Source organism: Engystomops pustulosus, chromosome 10 (genome assembly GCF_040894005.1).
Source record: "Engystomops pustulosus chromosome 10, aEngPut4.maternal, whole genome shotgun sequence".
In the NCBI taxonomy this organism is placed as follows: Eukaryota; Metazoa; Chordata; class Amphibia; order Anura; family Leptodactylidae; genus Engystomops; species Engystomops pustulosus.
In genome coordinates this window covers 20,987,827-21,010,373 of record NC_092420.1, presented here as the reverse complement: position 1 = coordinate 21,010,373, position 22,547 = coordinate 20,987,827, and the positions used below count along the sequence as shown (strand labels likewise).

The window sequence follows — 22,547 nt, the reverse complement described above, 5'->3', positions numbered from 1 at the left end:
ACCCCAGCTGCACCTCCATAGGGTGTCACAATGAGTCTGAGGATCTCATCTCGATACCTAATGTCCCTCCACCCCACACCATTACTGACCCTTGTCCAAATGTTGCAGGCACCAGAATGTTCTCCAAAGCATCTCCAGACTCTGCCACATGTGCTCAGTGTGAACCGAATCTTATCCGTGAGGACCATGCCAATGCTGAATCTTCCAATCTTACTGTTCATTGACAAATGCCAATCACCCTGCACCGTGTTGGGTTGTAAGACAACACCAATTTGTCCATGTCAGGCCCTCATATTACCTCATATCTTTCTGACAGTTTGAGCAGACACATGGGTATTAGTGGCTTCTGGAGACAATTTGCAGGCTCAGGCACTGATCCTTCTGTTCCTCCAATGGACACTGTGCTGACAGACACAACCTTCTTGTCACAGCTCACATTCAGGTGCCATCCATGAATGAGCTGAACAACCTGAGCAACTTCTGTGGGGTGTAGACACCGTCACATACTACCTCAAGGGGTGAAAGCCATGACAGAATGCAAAAGTGACCAAAACAACAGCCGAAAAGGATGAGAACAGAGAAATGGTCTGTGGTCACCACCTACAGAACCGCTACTTTTTAGAGATTGTCTTGTTAATTGCGTTCTATCATTTCCAGCTGTTGTCTGTTCCAGTTATATGGATTTTACACTGGAGTTACATTATGTTGTTCAAGTGACCCCTTTATTTTATTGAGCAAAGTACATCACATTAGACATAATGGCTGGTATCGTTTACAGAAGCAGATTTTTTTCCTTCAAATATAAAGGAATTTGTCCCCAGGAAATTATTTTATTTTGACCAATGATTTTATATATATTTTTTCAAAAAAATCTGATGATGTGTATGAGATAACCGTTTGTGTAAGTATGTGTATATCATGTGTGTGTATATCACATGTGTGAGTATGTTTGTATGTGTGTGTATATCACTTGTGTGTGTATGTATGTGCGTTTATCATATGTGTATGTATGTATATCATGTGTGTGTGTGTGTGTGTATATCATGTGTGCGTATATCACATGTGTGAGTATGTTTGTATGTGTGTGTATATCACTTGTGTGTGTATGTGCGTTTATCATATGTGTATGTATGTATGTATATCGTGTGTGTGTATGTGTGTATATATCATGTGTGTGTGTATATCATGTGTGTATCAGTGTGTGTATCACATAACTCCTGCAATTTTCCATCTTTCTAATCTTGTAGAGGATTTCTGTGCAGCAGTCAACTCATTACGTCATTTACATCACGGACAGGATTACATTTCCATAGAAAACACCATAATTACATCACTACTGATTATGGACAGAAAATACAAGGTAAATGCTGCATCATCAGAAAACAAAAACAGATGCGAAAAAGTTTTTTTTAAAAAAAAAAGTGGTTTTAAAACATAAAAAAGAAAACTAATATATATTAACTGGATCCTTGAAGTGTTCAGCACTGGCTTCAGTGGGGTTTTGGGGTCAGGGATATCTACAATGGACCCTTCTAAACCATCTCTTCCATCTTTCCTGAAATCTGTCTTCCATTTACCTCCAGGGGTGTATAAAGACTGCCCTGGGCCCTGGGCTGTATGAATTTTATAGCCCCCACAAGTCCGGAATCACTTCCTATATCCGGTACTAGAATCAGCTTCTTGGGGAATGGAGGATGTGTCCTTTTTTCTGCTTTCAATCTGCAATTATAGGACCTTTGAAGGACTTTCAGAGGTCCTGAAATGTCTCTTGTGCACATGTGTATTGAGAGGAGGAACAAGGTACAAGGATTTTAATAAGTGAAGGCGCTTCTTAGTATAAAATTTAGTGTGTTGTTTGGGTCACCGTGGCCCCCCTAGAATTTTGGGCCCCGGCTATCGCCCAAACTACCTACTTTATAATCCACTACTGGTCTATCCTCCTACCCACCATTCTATCTTCTAGTGTTCCCTGATCAAACAAGTTCCACATCTTTTTGATATCTTTTGTGTCCTCAGCACATCCGTCATGTAAAGATGACATGCGCCGCCTACAGACAATGAGAGGGAGTGTCTGAGGAAACAATAAGGATGATCCGTACCCAACTATTTCCCATATTATGCTGTTGTTATGGAAATTTGTGCAGAAGTTAAAGGGCAGAAGTATAACTAGATGTTTCTGTGCCCCATCACAAAATCTGATGTGATGGGTCTTGTTGTAATTTACTTGTTTTTGAGTACAGGCAGTACTTAAAGGGAACCTTTACCAAGTTGTACAGGTGTAGCAGAGCTGTACCGACACGTACAGGTGTAGCAGAGCTGTACCGACACGTACAGGTGTAGCAGGCTGTACCGACATGCACAGGTGTAGCAGAGCTGTACCGACATGCACAGGTGTAGCAGAGCTGTACCGACATGCACAGGTGTAGCAGAGCTGTACCGACATGCACAGGTGTAGCAGAGCTGTACCGACATGCACAGGTGTAGCAGAGCTGTACCGACATGCACAGGTGTAGCAGAGCTGTACCGACATGCACAGGTGTAGCAGAGCTGTACCGACATGCACAGGTGTAGCAGAGCTGTACCGACATGCACAGGTGTAGCAGAGCTGTACCGACATGCACAGGTGTAGCAGAGCTGTACCGACATGCACAGGTGTAGCAGAGCTGTACCGACATGTACAGGTGTAGCAGAGCTGTATTGAGATGTACAGGTGTAGCATAGCTGAACAGAGATGTACAGGTGTAGCAGAGCTGTACCGACATGTACAGGTGTAGCAGAGCCGTACCGACATGCACAGGTGTAGCAGAGCTGTACCGACATGTACAGGTGTAGCAGAGCTGTACAGAGAGCTGTACCGACATGTACAGGTGTAGCAGAGCTGTACCGACATGTACAGATGTAGCAGAGCTGTACCGACATGTACAGGTGTAGCAGAGCTGTACCGACATGTACAGTTGTAGCAGAGCTGTACCGACATGTACAGTTGTAGCAGAGCTGTACCGACATGTACAGATGTAGCAGAGCTGTATTGAGATGTACAGGTGTAGCAAAGCTGAACAGAGATGTACAGGTGTAGCAGAGCTGTACCGACATGTACAGGTGTAGCAGAGCTGTACCGACATGCACAGGTGTAGCAGAGCTGTACCGACATGTACAGGTGTAGCAGAGCTGTACAGAGAGCTGTACCGACATGTACAGGTGTAGCAGAGCTGTACCGACATGTACAGATGTAGCAGAGCTGTACTGACATGTACAGGTGTAGCAGAGCTGTACCGACATGTACAGTTGTAGCAGAGCTGTACCGACATGTAAAGGTGTAGCAGAGCTGTACCGCAATGTATAGGTATAGCAGGGCTGTACTGACATGTACAGGTGTAGCAGAGCTGTACCGCAATGTACAGGTGTAGCAGAGCTGTACCGAGATGTACAGGTGTAGCAGAGCTGTACCGCAATGTATAGGTATAGCAGACTGTACTGAGATGTACAGGTGTAGCAGAGCTGTACCGCGATGTATAGGTATAGCAGGGCTGTACTGACATGTACAGGTGTAGCAGAGCTGTACCGCGATGTATAGGTATAGCAGGGCTGTACTGACATGTAAAGGTGTAGCAGAGCTGTACCGCAATGTATAGGTATAGCAGGGCTGTACTGACATGTACAGGTGTAGCAGAGCTGTACTGACATGTACAGGTGTAGCAGAGCTGTACCGACATGTACAGGTGTAGCAGAGCTGTACCGCAATGTACAGGTGTAGCAGAGCTGTACCGAGATGTACAGGTGTAGCAGAGCTGTACCGACATGTACAGGTGTAGCAGAGCTGTACCGACATGTACAGGTGTAGCAGAGCTGTACCGCGATGTATAGGTATAGCAGGGCTGTACTGACATGTACAGGTGTAGCAGAGCTGTACTGATCATTAAAAAGCCAAATGACAAACTCTACTACACACTTTCATCTTGCAATATATAATTAATGGGTTTTAATAGGACCAGATTCTTTCTACAAAGCCTGAATTATTATAATTTTCTACACGTGCATTAAAATCTTTCCAACTTCTTTCAAACGTGAAAAAGTTTCAGCCATAAGAAAACACATTTTAGGATCAAAGTCCAGTCTATCACCAGCGATCATAAAGCAATAAACGACAAAGAACAAATAAAACTTTACAATCTTGATCCGTTGATAGACTTTTATAGGGAGAGAAGTGAGACCTTCACCACTGCCTCTATCAGGACATTTAGCCCTTATGACCCCCCCATGAAGATATTTGGCCCAAGTAAAGACCCCTACACAAGGACATTGAATGGACTTGTCAGAACTTACTTGTTGGGGGGGAATGACACTTCCCTGGTTCAGAACCAGTCAGTCTGGACCCTTGTGAGCCGAGCTGCTACTCTCTGGAGGACGATTCCTGTTTGACAAGCTGTGGGCAGGAGGCACATTACACCTTGAGGAGGAGGAGATTCTGTAAAGATAAACTGGAAATTCACGCATGTCGCTGCTATTCTTTATGTTGTTTCACCTACCTGGTATCACGCCCTGATTTGTGAATGGTGCCGAGCCTAGGTCCTCCCTGGCAGACACCTGAACTTTACACAAGGGCGCATTGGACAGAGATAGATAAAATCCTATATCTAATCAATGCTGGGGACTACCACTATACCACACGTCATGGAGTAGGATACAGCTCTCCCAGGACCCTGAATGGTATATCTTCTGCTTAGTTATATTATAATATACTCTCTTTTTCTACCTTCTTAGGACTTCTCCGACCCGAACTCAAGACACCTGAACTGAACCGCCATGCTGGGTCTCATTTACTAAGGGTCGAGCTGTGCACATTTTTTCGGGGATAAAATGGCTTGCACAGGTAATTTAAGAAGTGTCTGTGCTGAGATTTTGGCACACGTAACCATTTTTGTGGCACAGCTGCGGTGGCTTCCATGCGACACAAATTAGGGGAGTGCTGTCAGACAGTCTGACCGATTTGGACTGAGCATCATATTTAAAGAGGACCTGTCACCCATAATTTCGGCACTCTGGTAACGCTATCTAACATTGCGGCGGGGTACAATGTAATCGTCGGCTTCGCTAGCAAAGCAGTCCGATGTATTCATGAGGGGACGGGGTTGGGGCGCGGTTAGGGGCGGTGACTCGCGGCAGTCAGCGCCAGCCTATGGAGCGAGTGGGGCGGTCCGGGGAAGAGGCAGCGCCTCGGACCGCCCCCTCATGAATACATCGGACTGCTTGCCGAGCGGTCCGACGATTACACTGTACCCCGCCGCAGTGTTAGATAGCTTTACCAGAGGCGTTTGTTCAGGCACTAGTGCCGAAATTATGGGTGACAGGTCCTCTTTAACTTTTAAATTGTGTTGCACACCCTATGTTAAAGATGCACCGCCATCTTAGTGAATCGCCGCACGCTGCATTATAGACGGTCAATGCACTTTCTGTCCACTGGATTGACCTGGTAAGAAAATGTGCCCCAGTAGTACTAAATATCCGCCTGACACTCAGACCGAGGTTGTCGGGCAAAACTTGCCCATGTGGCATGTTCATTGCAGAGGACTAAGAGCACAGCAGTGTGAGGACACAGGGTCTCTGTAGACACAATGTAGAAATATAAATCTATAATCTACATCACAGCGCTCCTGCAATCTCAGCTTACATTCCATAGATCTGTATGATCCAACATATTCATGGACTCCCTTTAATAAATCCTACAAAACTCTGGTTTCCGCTTGTTTTGCAAAACTTCATCTCTCATCTCGACCAACGTATACAGCCGCCACTCGCCGCCATCAGGCACACGTGGCAGTAGTACCACACGATTAGATGCTTTAGTCAATTTCTAAGAAAAGGGGTAAATCAAATTGCACCAATAAAAACCAGAGGTCCCACTGCAAGAAACAAGCCCTCACACATAAAAAAAAATTAGTTTTATGTTGCCGTATTCTAACTTTTTTTTTTTTTTAAATACGATGGGAAAAATTCTATGCGTTGGCTATTGTAATACTTGCACTAACCCCCAGAATAAAATTAAAGGGGCACTTTATAGAAGATGCTATAAGATTTACAATGTCAGGCGATGTTAGCTGCTTTCCAGGTAAGTTGTTAGGTTAGTTTCCCCAGCTTTTAGGACTATTTGAGGTCAGCTACAATGAATGGAGATGCAAAATGCTTGCCCTTACTGTACAGTAGCTGCAGAGTAGACGGTTCCATTGTAAAGTACAATAGGAGCAGGATCCACCCTGCAGACGCCCCCGATGCTCCAGCGTTGCCCTAGTTTTCTGCTCAGCAACAATGGGGCAAAGGTGACCTAAAGACTAGAAGACATTCAAGAGATTGATCTATTCAGAAACAAGTTTAACCATTTGAAAAGCCTGAGGCTGAAGACACCCATCGTTTTTTTTTTCACTAATTGGGATTTTACTGCCGCCCCTCCCCACTTCCAGGAAATAAAAGGGGGAGGGAGGCATGAAAGGGGTTCTTAAAGGGTTTCGCCCATCTGGACTATTTATGGATCCTGTAGATATGTCATAAATAGATGATAGACACAGGTTTACCGCTGAGCCTGTGTCCGCATGTGCACATATATATGCCAAGGGGTCTGTCTCATTATCAGAGGTGCGGGGTCTGGCTGCAGGGACACTATTGCTATAGCACAGAGAAATAACAGGACTCAGTCTCACGAAATCACACATTGCACTCATAATTCATTTTTTTGACAAAAATCCTTCATCTTCAAATGAACGTAGACCATTTTCCTTCACATCTTCTGTGTGGAGGGCCGGTCACAGCTAGAATTTACCTCACAAGTCAGTTAAAGGGCATCTACCACCAGGATGAAGGATTGTAAACCAAGCACGTTGACATACGGCTGTGCGCCCCCTCTAGCAGGGTCTGCTCTTCTTTAGGCTTCTTATTCCCTCGTTTAAAAAAAGAAAAAAGGCTTTAAAATTATGCAAATGAGCGCAAGGGGCTCCAAACTCAATTAACATCAATGGACACTCCAAAACATACTGGTAGGATGATTCGATTGTGAGCTCCATTGGGGACGGGGACAGATTTGGCAGTGCTGCGTAATATATGTGCGCTATATAAAGAGGCTAGCCCCCTCAGACTAATTTGCATATTTTTAAAAAACAAGGAGTTAAGTAGCTAAAAGAATAGCAGATCCTGCCAAAGAGGGCACACGCCAGTATGTCAGTGTGCTCAGTTTACAGTCCTTCATTCTGGTGGTCCTTTAACAGCAATATCCTGGAGAGTAGGTGACAGGAATTATAAGAAGGGGTCAGGGGTGTAACTACAGGGGTAGTAGCCATAGCAGCTGCTACAGGGCCCACAGTGTCAGGGGGCCTAGCCACCTGACCGGATATACTAATGAATGGTAGAAGTTCACTGTTATATTGGGGCAGATTTATCAAGCTGTCTAAGAGTAAGAATGTTCTTAGTTGCCAAGTATGATAGATATATCAGAGATTACAGATAATAACTAGTTATACTTGATGATTTATAATACATTAGTCAAAAGAGACGTTTTCATTCATAATTTACATAGTATAATATCTCAGTACTGCCAAGACCATTGTCTGACATACAGGGGCAGATTTACTTACCCGGTCCATCTGTGATCCAGCGACGTGTTCTGTGCGGTGGATTCGGGTCTTCCGGCGATTCACTAAGGCAGTTCCTCCGACGTCCACCAGGTGTCGCTGCTGCGCTGAAGTCCGCCGGAGTTCACGATCAGTTGCTGTGTGCAGGGAAGCGCGTGTCCAGCGACACTTTTTTTTTTTTTTTTTTAAAGGTGGCGGTTTCTCTGAATCCGTCGGGTTTTTGTTTGGCCACGCCCCCCCATTTCCATCACGTGCACACCAGCGCCGATGCGCCACAATCCGATCGCGTGCACCAAAAACCCGTGGCAATTCAGGGAAAATCGGCGCAAATCGGAACTATTCGGGTAACACGTCGTAAAAACGCGATTCGGCCCCTTAGTAAATGACCCCCACAGTGTTCACAGGACAATGCAGGAAAACAGAGCAGGAGTTTTGGATCCAGCAGTTCTGTGGTAAATTGCAGTAAACGTCACATTTGACCTACTGATCCGGGGTGATGTAGGAGTCAGTTCTTAATGATAAAAATTCCTTAGAGAGGTTTAAAGGGCGACTTAACCTGAAATACAGGATGATGACATAAATCATGCCATGCCGATGCCACCCGTACTATAGATGTAGGTTTCCTCACACAGTGAAGGCTGGATTACTGTCCTCTGTATTCATAGACAAGCGAGTTACCACAACACAACCAGAGACGTGGTAGATCGGCTTCCTCCAGCGTGAGCTAGACATTTCAGGCTACATTCACATTACTTTTTGTTCATATACTTAGAGCTCCGGATGCATATGCTGAAGGTATGGATATACATATACTGAGGCCTTCATCTTCACAGTATACAATGTCGAAAATACAAGATTGAAAAGACAGTAGCTTGCTGCATCTTTCCACCTCCTGAGCAAGGTATACGCTAATACACAGCGGAGGCCATTGTTCACAATGGGGACGGATGTAACGTATTGAACCTGCCCCAGAACTCTACTGAACATATGTTCAGGGAGGTCCCCAGTGACATCACTGTGGGAAAAAGACACCCTGAACATTGGTGGCAGCCAATCACTGCTGCTGATATTCTCCTCCCATTTTAGTAATAGTCCAACCCCAAGACATTACATAACTTAAAGGAAACCTACCACTTGTAGTGGCAGGTTTCAGATGGAAATGGTGCCGGTGCTTATTTTAGTTAGTGTTTTAAACCGCGGTATCGCGGTTAAAAACACTTTTTAAACTTTATAGCCGGCGCATGGAGGTACGCGCTCGGCGCTTACCATGCGCGTGGCTCTCATTCACTTCCTATGTAGCCGCGTGCACGGTAAGCGCCGAGCGCGTACCTGCCTGCGCCGGCTATAAAGTTTAAAAAGTGTTTTAAACCACGATACCGCGGTTTAAAACACTAACTAAAATAAGCACCGGCACCAGCTCAGCCTGAGCTGGTGCCCGGTATTGCCATCGGAAACCTGCCACTACAAGTGGTAGGTTTCCTTTAAAGAACATCTGCCACCAGGATCAAGGGTTGTAAACCAAGCACACTGACATACTGGTGTGAGCCCCCTTCTGGCAGGATCTGCTTCTTCTGTCCTGGTTTTTAAAAAGAAAAGCTTTTAAAATTATGCAAATGAGCATGAGGGGCTCCAGAGTCCATAGATGTTAATGGAGTTTGGAGCCACTCAGGCTCATTTGCATAATGTTTACAGCTTCTTCTTTTTTTTTAAACAAGGGCATAAGAAGCTTAAAGAAGAGCAAATCCTGTCAGAGGAGGCACATACTAGCAGTATGCTTGGTTTACAATCCTTGATCCTGGCGGTAGATGTCCATTAATACTACAATTCCATTAATTTTATTAGCTTTCCCCACTCATGGTAATCCAGATGTTTTGAGCCTTATTCACACCTAGGATCCATTTAATTGCTGTATTTTCATCCTCTAGTTTAAAGATTTAATACCCTTTATTTGTGCCATCACTGATCACGGGCGTTGATGGGGGGGGGGGGGGGGGGGGGAGTTGAGCCGAACCCGAACTTCTAATGAAGGTTCAGATACACTCAACACTAGTTCTGGGTCTTCATGACTTTGGCTCTTTGTTAGTTCTTCAGCTACAGAGATTTCTGTCATGGTGCTGATGGAGCAGAACCAATCTGGCTCAATAGGAGACGCTCCCAGCAAAGCTGAACACTGGTCCACACTGATGTTCCTGCAAACCAATAGCGGTCACTTTTGCTACAGTAAGCCAATGTCTAGTCCTGCTAGTTTTCCAAAGGTAGGAGTTTACCATCAGCCTGCTGTTCTAAGCCTATGTGTCCATTGCCTGCCGCTAACATCATGGGCCTCCCTCACAACACCTACTGGGGACTAGTCACATACACAAGTGCCCCAGGAGGAAACCATTATTGACATTCGGCCTCCCCCTCATCTTGCTTCTGACATGCCAGCTCGGACAGGTGTGGATAAAGCCTACGCCGGAAACAAGGCTTCCTTGACACCTGTGGTCTAGCCGCCATCATAACTATAAAATCTGATTCTGACCAATGTATCCTTACAATGGAGGCCAAAAAAAGAATGAGACTGTGGATGCAGACTAAGTTGGACAATCTAGAAATGAAAGTGTTAAAACATATGAATGGGTTTAAGGAGCCCAATTATACCAGTATACAGGGTGACGTGGTTTCTCTTTGTTGAACCCCATCATTTTACAGGGAATACAGACCAGAATCTATTCCTGACTACGAGGAGAGATAAATTGAAGAAAAACTTATATATACATACATACACACACACGTATATACATACATACACACACACACACACACACACACACGTATATACATACAGTTCAGGGTTTTATAATACTTGGTGGTCTTGTAGTTGCTTAGAAGTGATTAGAGACAAGGGATGAAAGAGGTTCAGTCTGGAGGTTCTGTAAACTATAAGTAATAGATATGTCGAACTGTTTGTAGGGTGCAACAAAACGGCAGATTGATCCAGCGCCAAAACACTCCCGTTATTTAAAAAAAATATCAATTGATCCATAAAACATATCCAGCAAAGGTACAGGTAACATCAGATCCCCAATGCATTTCAAGTGCAACTGCGCTCTTAATCATGGCATGAAACGCGTCGGTGATATGTTTTATGGATCAATTGATATGGATCAAGTAAAGTCAAAATTTTTAAATAACTTGAGTGTTAACATTGCAGTTTTTCCTGTACTGCTGACTCTGGTCCCAGGAAAAATTCAAAGCTTATCCTGTGACAGAAACCACCCCGAAATACCAGCGAGCTGGACTTTTTTTTACAATATATATGTTGTTATGGTGAGAAGATACTTCAGAAAGAGATCCGGTTTTGGGAGGTAAGAGCTGACATCTTTTATAGTCACTACAGCAGGGTTCAGGACATAAGTGGTGTCCTGGGTCACAGTGCTCTGACCTCCAGGTTTAACATATTGGGGCAGATTTACTTACCCGGTCCATTGGCGATCCAGCGACGCGTTCTCTGCGGTGGATTCGGGTCCGGCCGGGATTCATTAAGGTAGTGCCTCCACCGTCCACCAGGTGTCGCTGCTGCGCTAAAAAGCATTGGAACACGCTGGAGTCCACCGAGCCTTGCTGAGTGAAGGTAAGTGCAAGCTCCGCCGCATTTTTTTTTTTTTTAAATGCGGCGGTTTTTCCGAATCCGTCGGGTTTTCGTTCGGCCACGCCCCCTGATTTCCGTTGCGTGCAAGCCGGTGCCAATGTGCCACAATCCGATCACGTGCGCCAAAATCCCAGGGCAATTCAGGGGAAATCGGAAATATTCGGGTAGCACGTCGGGAAAACGTGAATCGGGCCCTTAGTAAATGACCCCCATTATCCCAGATTCTTGGATCATCCTGTTCAAATTCCTTGATTCTATATCACATGGCAGCTAAGGGGGACTTGTGGACCCCAATTCTGTAGTCAGACTCCTTGAAATTTACTCCTAAGAAGAGTTGCTTCAGAAATATTTAATTAAAAAATTCTGAATTATTAGTAATAGACATCAGGAGAGGGGACAAATCACTTGCAGACAATGGTCACTTGTCCTATGTACAATGTATTCTCTGCCATTATATACACATATAGCAACCTGTCGGCTTACTGTAAACACTTTCTATAAAATTAGTAACTCAGCACATGGAGCAGGGAACTAACAGAGTAGAGGAATCCCTGTGATCAACAGCAGATCTAGTCCGACAGGTTTTGATTGACAGGCGAGGACAACTGCGAGGAGCGATCATGAATGCAACATACCACACACATACCAGGCGCCCGAGCGTTTTGTGTATTTCACATAGATCTAACTTTTTATTACAAAGACAAAAAAAGTGCAAACATGGTTGGATCATAATTGGAGCCAATTGAGTTCCAGTGCACAGGGCCCCGGATACTGATAGGTGTGGCAGAGCAGCGAGCAATAACTTAGCAATAGGTTACTTCCGAAATTAGCATGTTGGCACTCTGCAATAAGTTGTTGGGTACTGGGATGCAGTTTGGGCACAAAGTCCCTAAAACTATTCCTACCACTGCTCTAGGGAGTTCTGTCCATATCCAAGTATTCTGGAAAACATCCAAGAAAATATTCACACTATTATTATTTAGAGGGATCAGACTTGGGGGTTTTCCAAGATTGACAAACTAATCATCTAGGTGTTCAAATCAAGAGTGGTGCCAGGTTTTAGACCCTCTAGCCACCGCCACTCAATGATGAGCACCACCTCCGGCCAGTGATACATGCAACATGTGGCACGTTTGCAGCTCAGTCCCATTGAAGGGAATGTGGCCGAGCTGCAATGCAAAGCACTGACCCTACTGCATGAATGAGCAAGGAGGCTGTTCATTGATGAGAACCCTTTTATATACAAAGCTAAATGAATCTGCTCAGCTCCTCCTGCTCTATAACATGCTGCCTGAAGGTAGGACACTGTGTAGATTCAGCTCAGCTCCTCCTGCTCTATAACATGCTGCCTGAAGGTAGGACACTGTGTAGATTCAGCTCAGCTCCTCCTGCTCTATAACATGCTGCCTGCAGGTAGGACACTGTGTACATTCTGTTCAGCTTCTCCTGCTCTATAACATGCTGCCTGCATATAGGACTCTATGTACATTTACTCAGCTCCTCCTGCTCTATAACATGCTGCTTGCAGATTGTACCTAATGCCCCATTTGCTTATCTCCTGTTGCTCTATATTCTGCAACCTGTAGATTACATTTTTATGGTAGTAAGTTCTCTTTAAACTTTTTTTCCTTTCCTTTGGATTTGAAGCTGTATCCGACCTCCATATGGAGATGCGAAGACCTAAAATCAGGTAAGAATATTACATCTATAATATGAAGATAAAAACAGCAGCACAAATATTATATAAAATACATGCAGACAGAAACAGAACAACTTGTCTCCAAAAAAAAAGTTATTTATTCCATAGAGCAAATCCGCAGTTACATTTCTATAACCTGATGCTGAATGAATACGGGAACATACATGACTACATCCCTTACCCATTAACTTTTGGGAATAGCGCTTGACAGAAGCTAAACCAAATTGCCGAAATCCAGAGAGTCAGCGGATGATGAAGCCCATTGCCAGATATGTGTATTATTCTAATTTGCGCAGCTTTGTTTGCTGATGCAAGGCCCTGAGACATGGAGCGGGCAGTCACATCCAGAGCCAGATAACACACAGACCGGCGTCGTATCCTGATACATCACTGCCTCTGCTTCAGTCTGAGGCAGGAAATGAAGCATGGCCTCTCCTCGACAAGCCAGGCATTAGCCCCGGATCAGACGCCAGAGATTCGTTAACAGGCGGCTAATCTCAGCCCTGATTTACATGTCGCAAATGTTTTCCACTTCTGTTTATGGAAATCAAAGTTGCAAAGGAGAGAAATGAAAACTTAGCTGCTGCTTATGATCATGCCTCACCCCTACACATAGGAGCACATTTATCAAAAACCGTATAAACTGGACTATGTGCAGTGTGCCTGTGCAGTGTGCAGGGGGCGCCACATTCACGATTTTTTTTTTTTTTGCTGCAGAACTGTGGCGTACGTCAGTAATAAATGTGTTGCGCGGTCCGACTAAGAAGTAACAGCTCCTTTAGGTGCACAATTTTTCCATCATGTCGGGCAAAGTGCAGCCGCGACACTTTCCCAGACACATTAAATACATGTACGAACAGTTCGCACGTTCTTTCTAGTGCAAAGTCAGATAGAAAACTGGAAAAACAATAGCTACTTACATATGTGTCCTATGTATAGGTCATACAATGAATCCTTGGTCCGCAATGAACGATTAATTGGGACCCAGACTCCGTATCATAGACATCTGATGTTAGGAAGCCCCTACCTCCTCAGGAGACTATTGTGTGATACTGTATTCATGTGCTCAGTAGTAGACGGTAGTCCCTGCAGGGAGACCGGGACTCACAGCATCATACACAATGGGCATGAGGATCTATGACACCATCAGCCCAGGTCACAAGACCAGCACATAAGGTTGGAAAAAGATTCTGGTCCATCGAGTCCTATGTACCATGTCAAGAATATATTTTTTTTACCTCCATGTTTTCCAGTGATCAATTGAGAAATACAAAAAGTGGCTCTTAGGCAATCACATTGCCCAATTTGCCACAAACTACTAACAACCTTTCCTTAAAGGGAACCTGCCACCATATTTTTCACCAATACAGCTAGTAACAGGTTCCCATAGAGCCCTATTACCTAAATGACATCCTTCAACTGAAAATGGTTTCCTTCACATCCACATAAAATAAACTTTGTTACCCTTCCTGGCATCAGCCGCGAGTCGGTGGGGAGTGTCCTGCTCGGCTGAGTCCAGCGGCTTCTCCCCCTACCTCCTCAACATTCAGAATGCACATCCTTTACACACTAACATTTTCAAAATCCACCGACTGTATGTATCTGATCACATGAAATCACAGGCAAGGGGAGGAGTAGAAATCCATTGATAGGACTCATGGAGCATGGGGAGGAGCTGCTGGACTCAGCCAAGCAGGAGAAATCCCTATGGACTCACTGCCAATGACTGGTAAGATTACAAAGTTGATTTTATGGGGATGTGAGGGAAACAAATGTAAGCTAAAAGAAGTGTGGCACTTCGTTAATAGGACTCTATGGCTACCAGTCACTAGCTGTATTTGTGGCAAAAGTAGTGACAGGTTCCCTTTAAATCCTGTACACCAAAACCCCAGAATTGCACCATAAATAATACACATGATAGACAGCACTGTGAGAACATGGCTTAATCTGCTATGGATGCACATAAGCGACATCTGCAGTACTGCATTTCACACCTTCGTTTAGCACCGTGCCACGCGTATCATCCTGTGCACCTGCTTATTTGTCACATGGCCGGTTTCCAAAAAAAGCCAATCAAATACAAAGTGCATGAGGGAGGCAGCAGGTAAACTCAGGATTTTAAGTTACGAAGTTTTCATAGCCTGAGGATATACTGCAATGCAAACCCGCAGCTTATAGAAGGAATGTCCGATTTGTAAACCTGGGAAGCCCTGATCCATGATAGGAGGACTATCGGAATGTAATCCTGCCCCAGCACAGAAGGCGGTCGCACTCTACATCAGTGTTAAAGGTTCTTATCCAAGTCCATTCAGTCACTCGATTTGTAGTATTGCATTACCCGGAGATCAATCCAGTGATACAACTCTACCTGCGAGCTCAGTGCCAAGGTCCTGCCTTTGTTTGTCCAAAGAACGAAGCTAAAAGGATGGCGCGATAACCCGGGTCATTAAGTTCCAACAATGGAAATCCATTGCCGTGTGACGAAGGGGAGTAGAAGATGGAAGATGGATGCCAAGCCGAGATCCAGGAGGCAACAAAGCAGGAGCAGCGGGGGAAGCAGGTTTGTTTTATTCTCATTCTGACCGTTTTTGAACCTTTTTTTTCCCCCCATTACAAGCCGGATATCCCCGTTAAAGGAAATCCGCCATTAAAATTCATCATGATAAACCAGGGACACTTACTCATAGATCCAGGAACCGTGACTGAAATACAAGATTAACAACTTTTAAAATTATACTAATAAACTTGAATAGCTCTGAGTTTCCAGAGACCTCTGGTACTGGAGCTTCACAGACTGTTACAATTAAGAGAGAAGGATTTCTCTGCCATTGAACTTCCTGCTGCTAGATTACACAGGAAGAGGGAGAGAGTAGGGGGAGGGGGGAGATATGTTCTGCTCATTGTAACAGCCTGTGAAGCTACAGCACTGAGGGGCTCTGGTAACACTCCCCCCACCTTCTGGCTCATTAACATAATGCTAAAAGTTGATTTTAAAAGGAAAGTGACCATGAATAACAAATAAAAGAACATATCTGGATCTATGAGTAAGTGAGGTCTGATGCAGAGATGCCCCCATCTCTATGAAACCGATTGGGATAGACAATTACGTTGCTCCTCCATCGTCATCAGTGCTGTTGAGGCGACAAACTCAGCAGTCGTATATATTCATAACCAGCACAATAATGTAAATAGGATTTTGGGACCCCTAGTCTTTCAGTCAGAAGGTGGGGGGCAAGTATAGATCAGACAATTTATGATATAAAAGGTGGCCACCCCCCTGAAGGACAGGTTTAAAAATTTCGGATCCCTGTGGCAGGCACAGATAGAAAGGCTTGTGATTCCATCACTGGACTCTGTCTCCTTTTCTTGTACCTGTAAATCCTTCTGGACCTGGAATACTGGTCAATGCTTTAGGTACACAAGATAAGGCACAATACTGAAACATCTGCATGCTTTGACCAAAAGTTATCTAACATTAATAAATCCCCGGGGCAGCAATCTACACAGCTAAACGTGCTGCTGCCGTACTGCACCGATAGTGGAGTAGAGGTAAGTAGATAGAGGTAGGTAGTACAGATATGACATATACCAGCAGATCCCTATGACTGCAGCACTGAGGTGAGGTACGGAGTAATCCCTCAATATGGCATCTATCATTTAATGTAATACTGATCACATTGCATATAACATCGGTCTTTATCCAGCGATACTCAGTGCATACACAGTCACCCGTCCGGGAAGGAGAAATATCTCGGTAATGTGTAAAGTCAGTCAGGCCAGTGCACATCGCATAATGGAGCGTTCCTTGCCAAGTCCCAGTGTTTGCTTTATATCTTCTAGTCCAGCAGATCCTGGAAGAGAGAAGAAGGTTGTATAAGTGACATGGACGTGCGCCCAGGTATGAAATGGACTTCTCTATACACGCGGCGGCTGGTGACATGGAGTCTGTATAGTGCACCCTATAGATGAGGTCACATGGGGAGGTAAGGGGGCAGATTCGACCCCGTAGTCCTCATGTAACCTTATAAAACACACAAACTTGCCTTGTATAAGGGGTTAAGCCCAAAAAAAAAAAAAAAAAAAAAAAGCCCAGCAGTACATGACCACAGTAGGTCCACGAATGACTGACTGACCACAGGACTCCATAGTGATACGATTTAAGGAGTTCCTTCTTCCCCAATAAAACAGCAGCGACAAACGAAGATTCATTCACACAGACGAGGGGGACAGATATGGGGCCGCGTATCGTCTGCGTCTATGGCGCCCAGTTACTGTGCGGTGAGCATAGTGGACTCACCGTGACCATGCAGGGCCTGCGATGCTCTATGGAGAGAGGAGGGGTGAGCAGCGATCATCCCTATTCCTTGCGCTGACTTGTGAATGTACCCTAAGGGATAAGAGACTGATCACGGTGGGGTCCGGATACCCCAACATGGAGTGGAGCCAGGGGTGTAACTGGAGGGAGAGCAGAGGTTGCAATCGCACCAGGGCCCAAGAGGTTTAGGGGGCCCTTATGGTGTCACTTTCCCACATGAGAAGACTGTTACTATAAACCATACATTATAGTCGGGGGCCTGGCACAGACTTTGCACTGGGGCCCATCAGCTTCTACTTAGGCCATTGAGTGGAGCACAGGTCTGCTTCTAAAGTAAAAGCGATCATTAAAGGGGTTGGCCACTTTACCTCATGTTTTGTGTAAGTGGGGGGGGGGGGGGGGGGGAGGATATGAGGTAATTTACCAATATACATCTAGTAATAGTTCTGCTCTGCTTTCTTGATATGTAAAGTGAAGCCTCCTGTCTGTTACCTCATCAGCCGGACATTCCTGTCCATAAAATGGCCGCAGATGGAGGGTCATGTGATCTCCAACTGTCCATGAACAATCGCCTGGATTGTAATGTCTGCAGCCATTTTCTTGTCAGGAATGTCCGGCTGATGAGGTAACAGACAGGAAGTGTCACATTACATATCAGGAAAGCGGAGCAGAGCAATTCATAGATGTATATCGGTAAATTAAAGTGAAGCCTCCTGTCTGTTACCTCATCAGTCAGTCATTCCTGTCTATAAAATGGCCGCAGATGGAGGGTCATGTGATCTCTAACTTGCGATTGTTCATGGACAGAGATCACATGACCCTCCATCTGCGGCCATTTTGTGACAGGAATATCTGGCTGATGAGGTAAAGGAGAAATTGAAATATGTGACATTTTTAAGTAGATAAAACAAAGCTTAACCTTCGACCTCACTAGTGACCTCTACAGCCATGGCACGTCTGGCGATTGGTGTAATGGTGGACCTTCCCTCACACATGCAATGGGATAACATAACGACAGATTTGTATGTCCAGATATTTGAGGGCAGCAATTACTTTACAAAAATGTACATGTAAATCTGCATTGCATGTCAATTCCCCAATCTCAAATCACTAAAACAATTGGGGGTTATGTTAAGCAGCAGAATTTCCATGCTGTACATCCAAGTGTAATACACATGGCCCACAGAGATCTAGAAGTCCGGAAGTTTTTATATATCTGGACCCAGAGATGACATCTCCTTCCCCTCCTGTACCATACAGCAGAACGTGTGTGAAGCCTCCACGTTACCTCATCCGAGTCGTCCTGCAGCCTGTTGGTGGCGCTGTTGTACAAGTCTTCGTGGTGACTCCTGAGAACGGAATATCTGTATGTAATATTGCTGAAAAATAAGGGAGAATTATCCAGATTGTCTCTCCAATACTTGCCTCTGCAAATGAATCACCAGGAAATAATACTGATAGCGCAGCTTATTTGTAAGGCTTATCAGGACAGAAGCGCAGTGTCCTACAGAAGCAGGAGTTATGGCCCAGAATCTGCAAGCTACATTATGTCCCTTACATCAGCAATCTAAAGCCACCATCACACGTGCACTTAGGACGGACACATCAGAAATTCAGGGCACGATTGCTTAGAAAACCAAAAAAAATACCCCCCCCTCCCTCCTCGAGAAAAACGCTGCTGGGGCGTGGAGTAGCCGCGCCGTGTAGCCTCAGCTCTGGCTACTCCACGCCCGAGTATCCTCTTTAGAAAATTTGAATATTGGAGGAATTAAAATTAACAAAAGTTATGGGCCACAAAAGAAATAGCCCTAAAAAGGACTCCACTACTCTACATTGAATCGGATCTACCTTAGTAGGTAGATTGGTGGTGGCAGTTTTCCTTTAAGAGACTCTTGGTCATCGCATTGCTTTGCTCTTAGCTCTCTGTAGGAAGCAGTTCCTGTGCCCACACCCCACACATACACAAACTAAAAACATATAAAATATCTTTAAAACACCTGCTAACGTGGTCTACAGTTCCGCAAGGTAAAAAAAAAAAAAGACAGGTTCCTTTTAATTGCGATTATAAATGGGAAATCTAATACTTGTGGGGGCACAGCAGGGACCACTGAACACCGGCTTGTAGATTCCCCAACAATGGAGCATTGAGTGGTTACATCACCATCAGCAGGACCTACTTCCAAAAAAATAAAAAAATTCTAATATGGAAAATTCCTTGAAAATGCACGAGACACTATTTGTGAAACTGGTTTCCATGTTACCCTAAATAACCAATCACAATGCAGATATAATTTTGTCATTTGAAAAGGGAACCTGTCATCAGCTACCTTTTTCTAGCTCCCCCATGTCCAAGGTAAACCTTCATCTTAGTTTTAGTATAAAAACTCTTTGGCAATGTGTATACTATTCTCTATAGGGACATGGAGTAGCCAGAAAAAGGATCTCCTGATGACAGGTTCCCTTAAAAAAAAAAATGAAAACACACAATAGGGATATGGGGCCCGCTGTTAAGACAAAAACATCTCACCTTTCAGGAAAGCAGTACTTTTTAATGATAAAAATGGCCGCCAAGAAGGCCAGCAACGCGACCACCACGACAGCAGCTATAATTCCAGGGTGAACTCTGACCTGAAAGGGAAAAAAAAAAAAACAAAAACATACATACTAGTCAATGTGATGAACTAAAGCACCCAAACCCTCAGCTTTAAAGTATGAGACACCTGATCCACCTGAAGCCTTCGAGGAAGACATGAAGGACAAAATATTGGGTTTAAACACCATCCCTGTAACAAAAGGTCAAGATCCTCAACTTGATTCCTTTCCCCTGAGAAAGATCTCTTGTGGCAACGTCCATTAAAAAGACATTTCTGAACCTTAAAGGGATAATCCAATTTAAAAATACTGCACCAGACTCGTCCACCTCCTCTGAACTACATGGAACTCAGCTGCAATACCAGACACAACCAGGGGACACGAGTAGCACTGGTTTTTCTTTCAAGAAAGTATTCAGGTTTTTCTAAAGCCAGGCAACCCATCTTTTCCACTGGCAATGAAAAATGAGCAATACAATAACTTTGAGGTTGTCTACTTATTATAGTGATGAGGGGGGGGGGGGGGGTCTCCGTGATTCCAGAAAATTTGCAATTCTTGGATTTTAGAGAAGGTGTAATGTAAAGCAGTTTCTGGACCTCCTGAATGGTATGGCTTTGGGCAATATCCATTTTCACCCTTGGGTGCAATGGCAAGACTAGGTGGCTCTCTCTAGAAGAAGTCCCAGCATCGGTGGCAGCTGGGAGCCAAGAAGAAAATGGTCAGGAGTAAACAGTGGTCAAGTCAGGCACAGTTCTAGAATAGTTTTGGATCAGACAAAAAGGTCAGGATAGGTAAAACAGAATCATGGTCAAAGACTAGACAGAGGTCATCATTTGCCCTATAAATATTTGCAGCGAGGAGTGGGCCCCACAAGAGTTAGACGTTGTAGGAAGGGAACAAAGTAGGTGGTAAGTGGGAGGCGAGTAGTAGTAGTAGAGAGCGTAAGCCGACACTGCACAAGGCAATACTGCACTTAGGTTTACCTCAACAGAAATCGGATACAAAGTGTTTCATAACCAATAACGGTGGTTGCGTCTATTCCATCCCTATAACAATTTCATAAAAGTCACATTCCCCTTCACTACTTATTAACATAAAATGCCATATAAACAAGCTGTGAGTTCCAAGTGGTATAGAAACAGATTAACAACCTGCAAGACACGTAATACTAAAATGCATTTCTCACTATAAAAAGATTTCCTTTTCTTCTTGACTTTTGCCGTGAACCTCTCACGAGGGAGAACGCTACACTCAAGCAAATCAGTATTCAGACTAAATACCACCTCGGTATACTTCTATTATTTTACAACATTGTAAATTACCATTAGCCACAACCTGAACACTTTTATAATCACAATATTGGAATCTATATGTAGACTAAAGTGCAATGTATTGGACATTATCGTTATAGCAGAATCTAGAGCAAAGTAGGGTGGGGGATGGGATGGGGGGGGGGGGGGCTTCTCGCAGCGATTGTTGATGTGGCAATTGTCTAGCATTACCAAATGACTCATGACTGGAAGTTAGATCTAAAAAAACACAAACCAAAGATGCAGACATTTTGAGATGGCTCTGGTGGGGCTCACAGGATTTTGGCACAAATTTTATGGTAAAACCCATACCCCATTTGGGATGGGAATTCTGTAAGTCAAATGCAATAAGCTGTATTTAGGTGAACACCCATTTAAACTGAAATATTTAGGATTACAGTATATCATTTAAGTATAACGTGCACATACCTTTGAAGGCACAATGGGCAAGATGAGAATTTACGGAGGCATGTCCTGGAAACATGGCTGGGATATTTAAGATTTTCAAGTGTGCCGCCTTATGCAATTTCCGAAATTCTCATAGAAATGAATAGAAGCTACGGAAATAGTGAGGCACATAGTTTCCATAATGTAGCAATGCCAGGTCGGTCATGCCCAATCATATCTATGGGAGTGACAGCCATTTTTTTTTTTTTTTTAACTCCCAGAGCCGGACATCCATAATCTGTACTGCAATCGGAGCCTGGCCATGACTGGTTGAAATGGGTGTTCCTGAGAAGATCCACACCGGTTTATAGACCGATTACCCCATTCCTGATATAAAAGAAATGTAAAGTAGAAAAAAGGTTTTATTAAGGGCCAAAACCCATGAATTAGTTTGCTGCGACTAACATGAAACACGCTGGTCGGTTTTAGGTCCTAGGCCCCTTTCACACAAATGCTGTCCCAAGTTTCCATAGAGCCCTATTCTCTCTTTTCCCGTAAGTATGGCCGGGCACTCGGCGTCCCTATGGAGAGGGGAAGGGCAAGCACCTCTCAATCCGAATGTGTGCTACGCCCAGATGCCGTACACGTCCGTGTGAAAGAAGTCTTAGACTGCAGATTCCTATAACAGGCAAATCCTTCATCAGGTCTGGTAACAGCGTATTGAAATAAAAAGCTCCTACACGAAAGAAGAATTTGCAGATTGTATATTTATATCTTTGCCACTAAACTAAGGGCATCAGCGGTAATTCATAAAAAACTAACAAAATATAAAAGAATAAAAACAGATGTCTTCATGTCCTACTTTATAGTCATGTACAGTAGATGGGTTGTGTTTCGTATTGCAACCATGTCCTCGTCATAGTCATAGTCCACCAGTCGTGGCCCATAGGAAAGAGTTTGCCAGTATTTGACTCCAAAAATGATGTCCGTAGTTTTT

At 44.2% G+C, this 22,547-nt stretch overlaps 1 protein-coding gene across 4 annotated transcripts in view; it reads right to left on the bottom strand.

The window, feature by feature from the left end:
- Positions 1-4,953, bottom strand: part of FAM3D (FAM3 metabolism regulating signaling molecule D) — a 36,879-nt gene extending 31,926 nt beyond the window's left edge. The window contains exons 1-2 of one of the 4 annotated variants that reach the window (XM_072127490.1): positions 4,527-4,946; positions 4,324-4,447 (exon numbers count right to left, since the gene is read on the bottom strand). The gene's annotated coding sequence lies outside the window, so the exon portion shown is untranslated. Of the gene's footprint in view, positions 1-4,323 lie in introns of all 4 variants that reach the window. The other 3 variants (XM_072127492.1, XM_072127491.1, XM_072127489.1) reach the window with 3 other exon arrangements.
- Between the last annotated feature and the right edge of the window lie 17,594 nt (positions 4,954-22,547).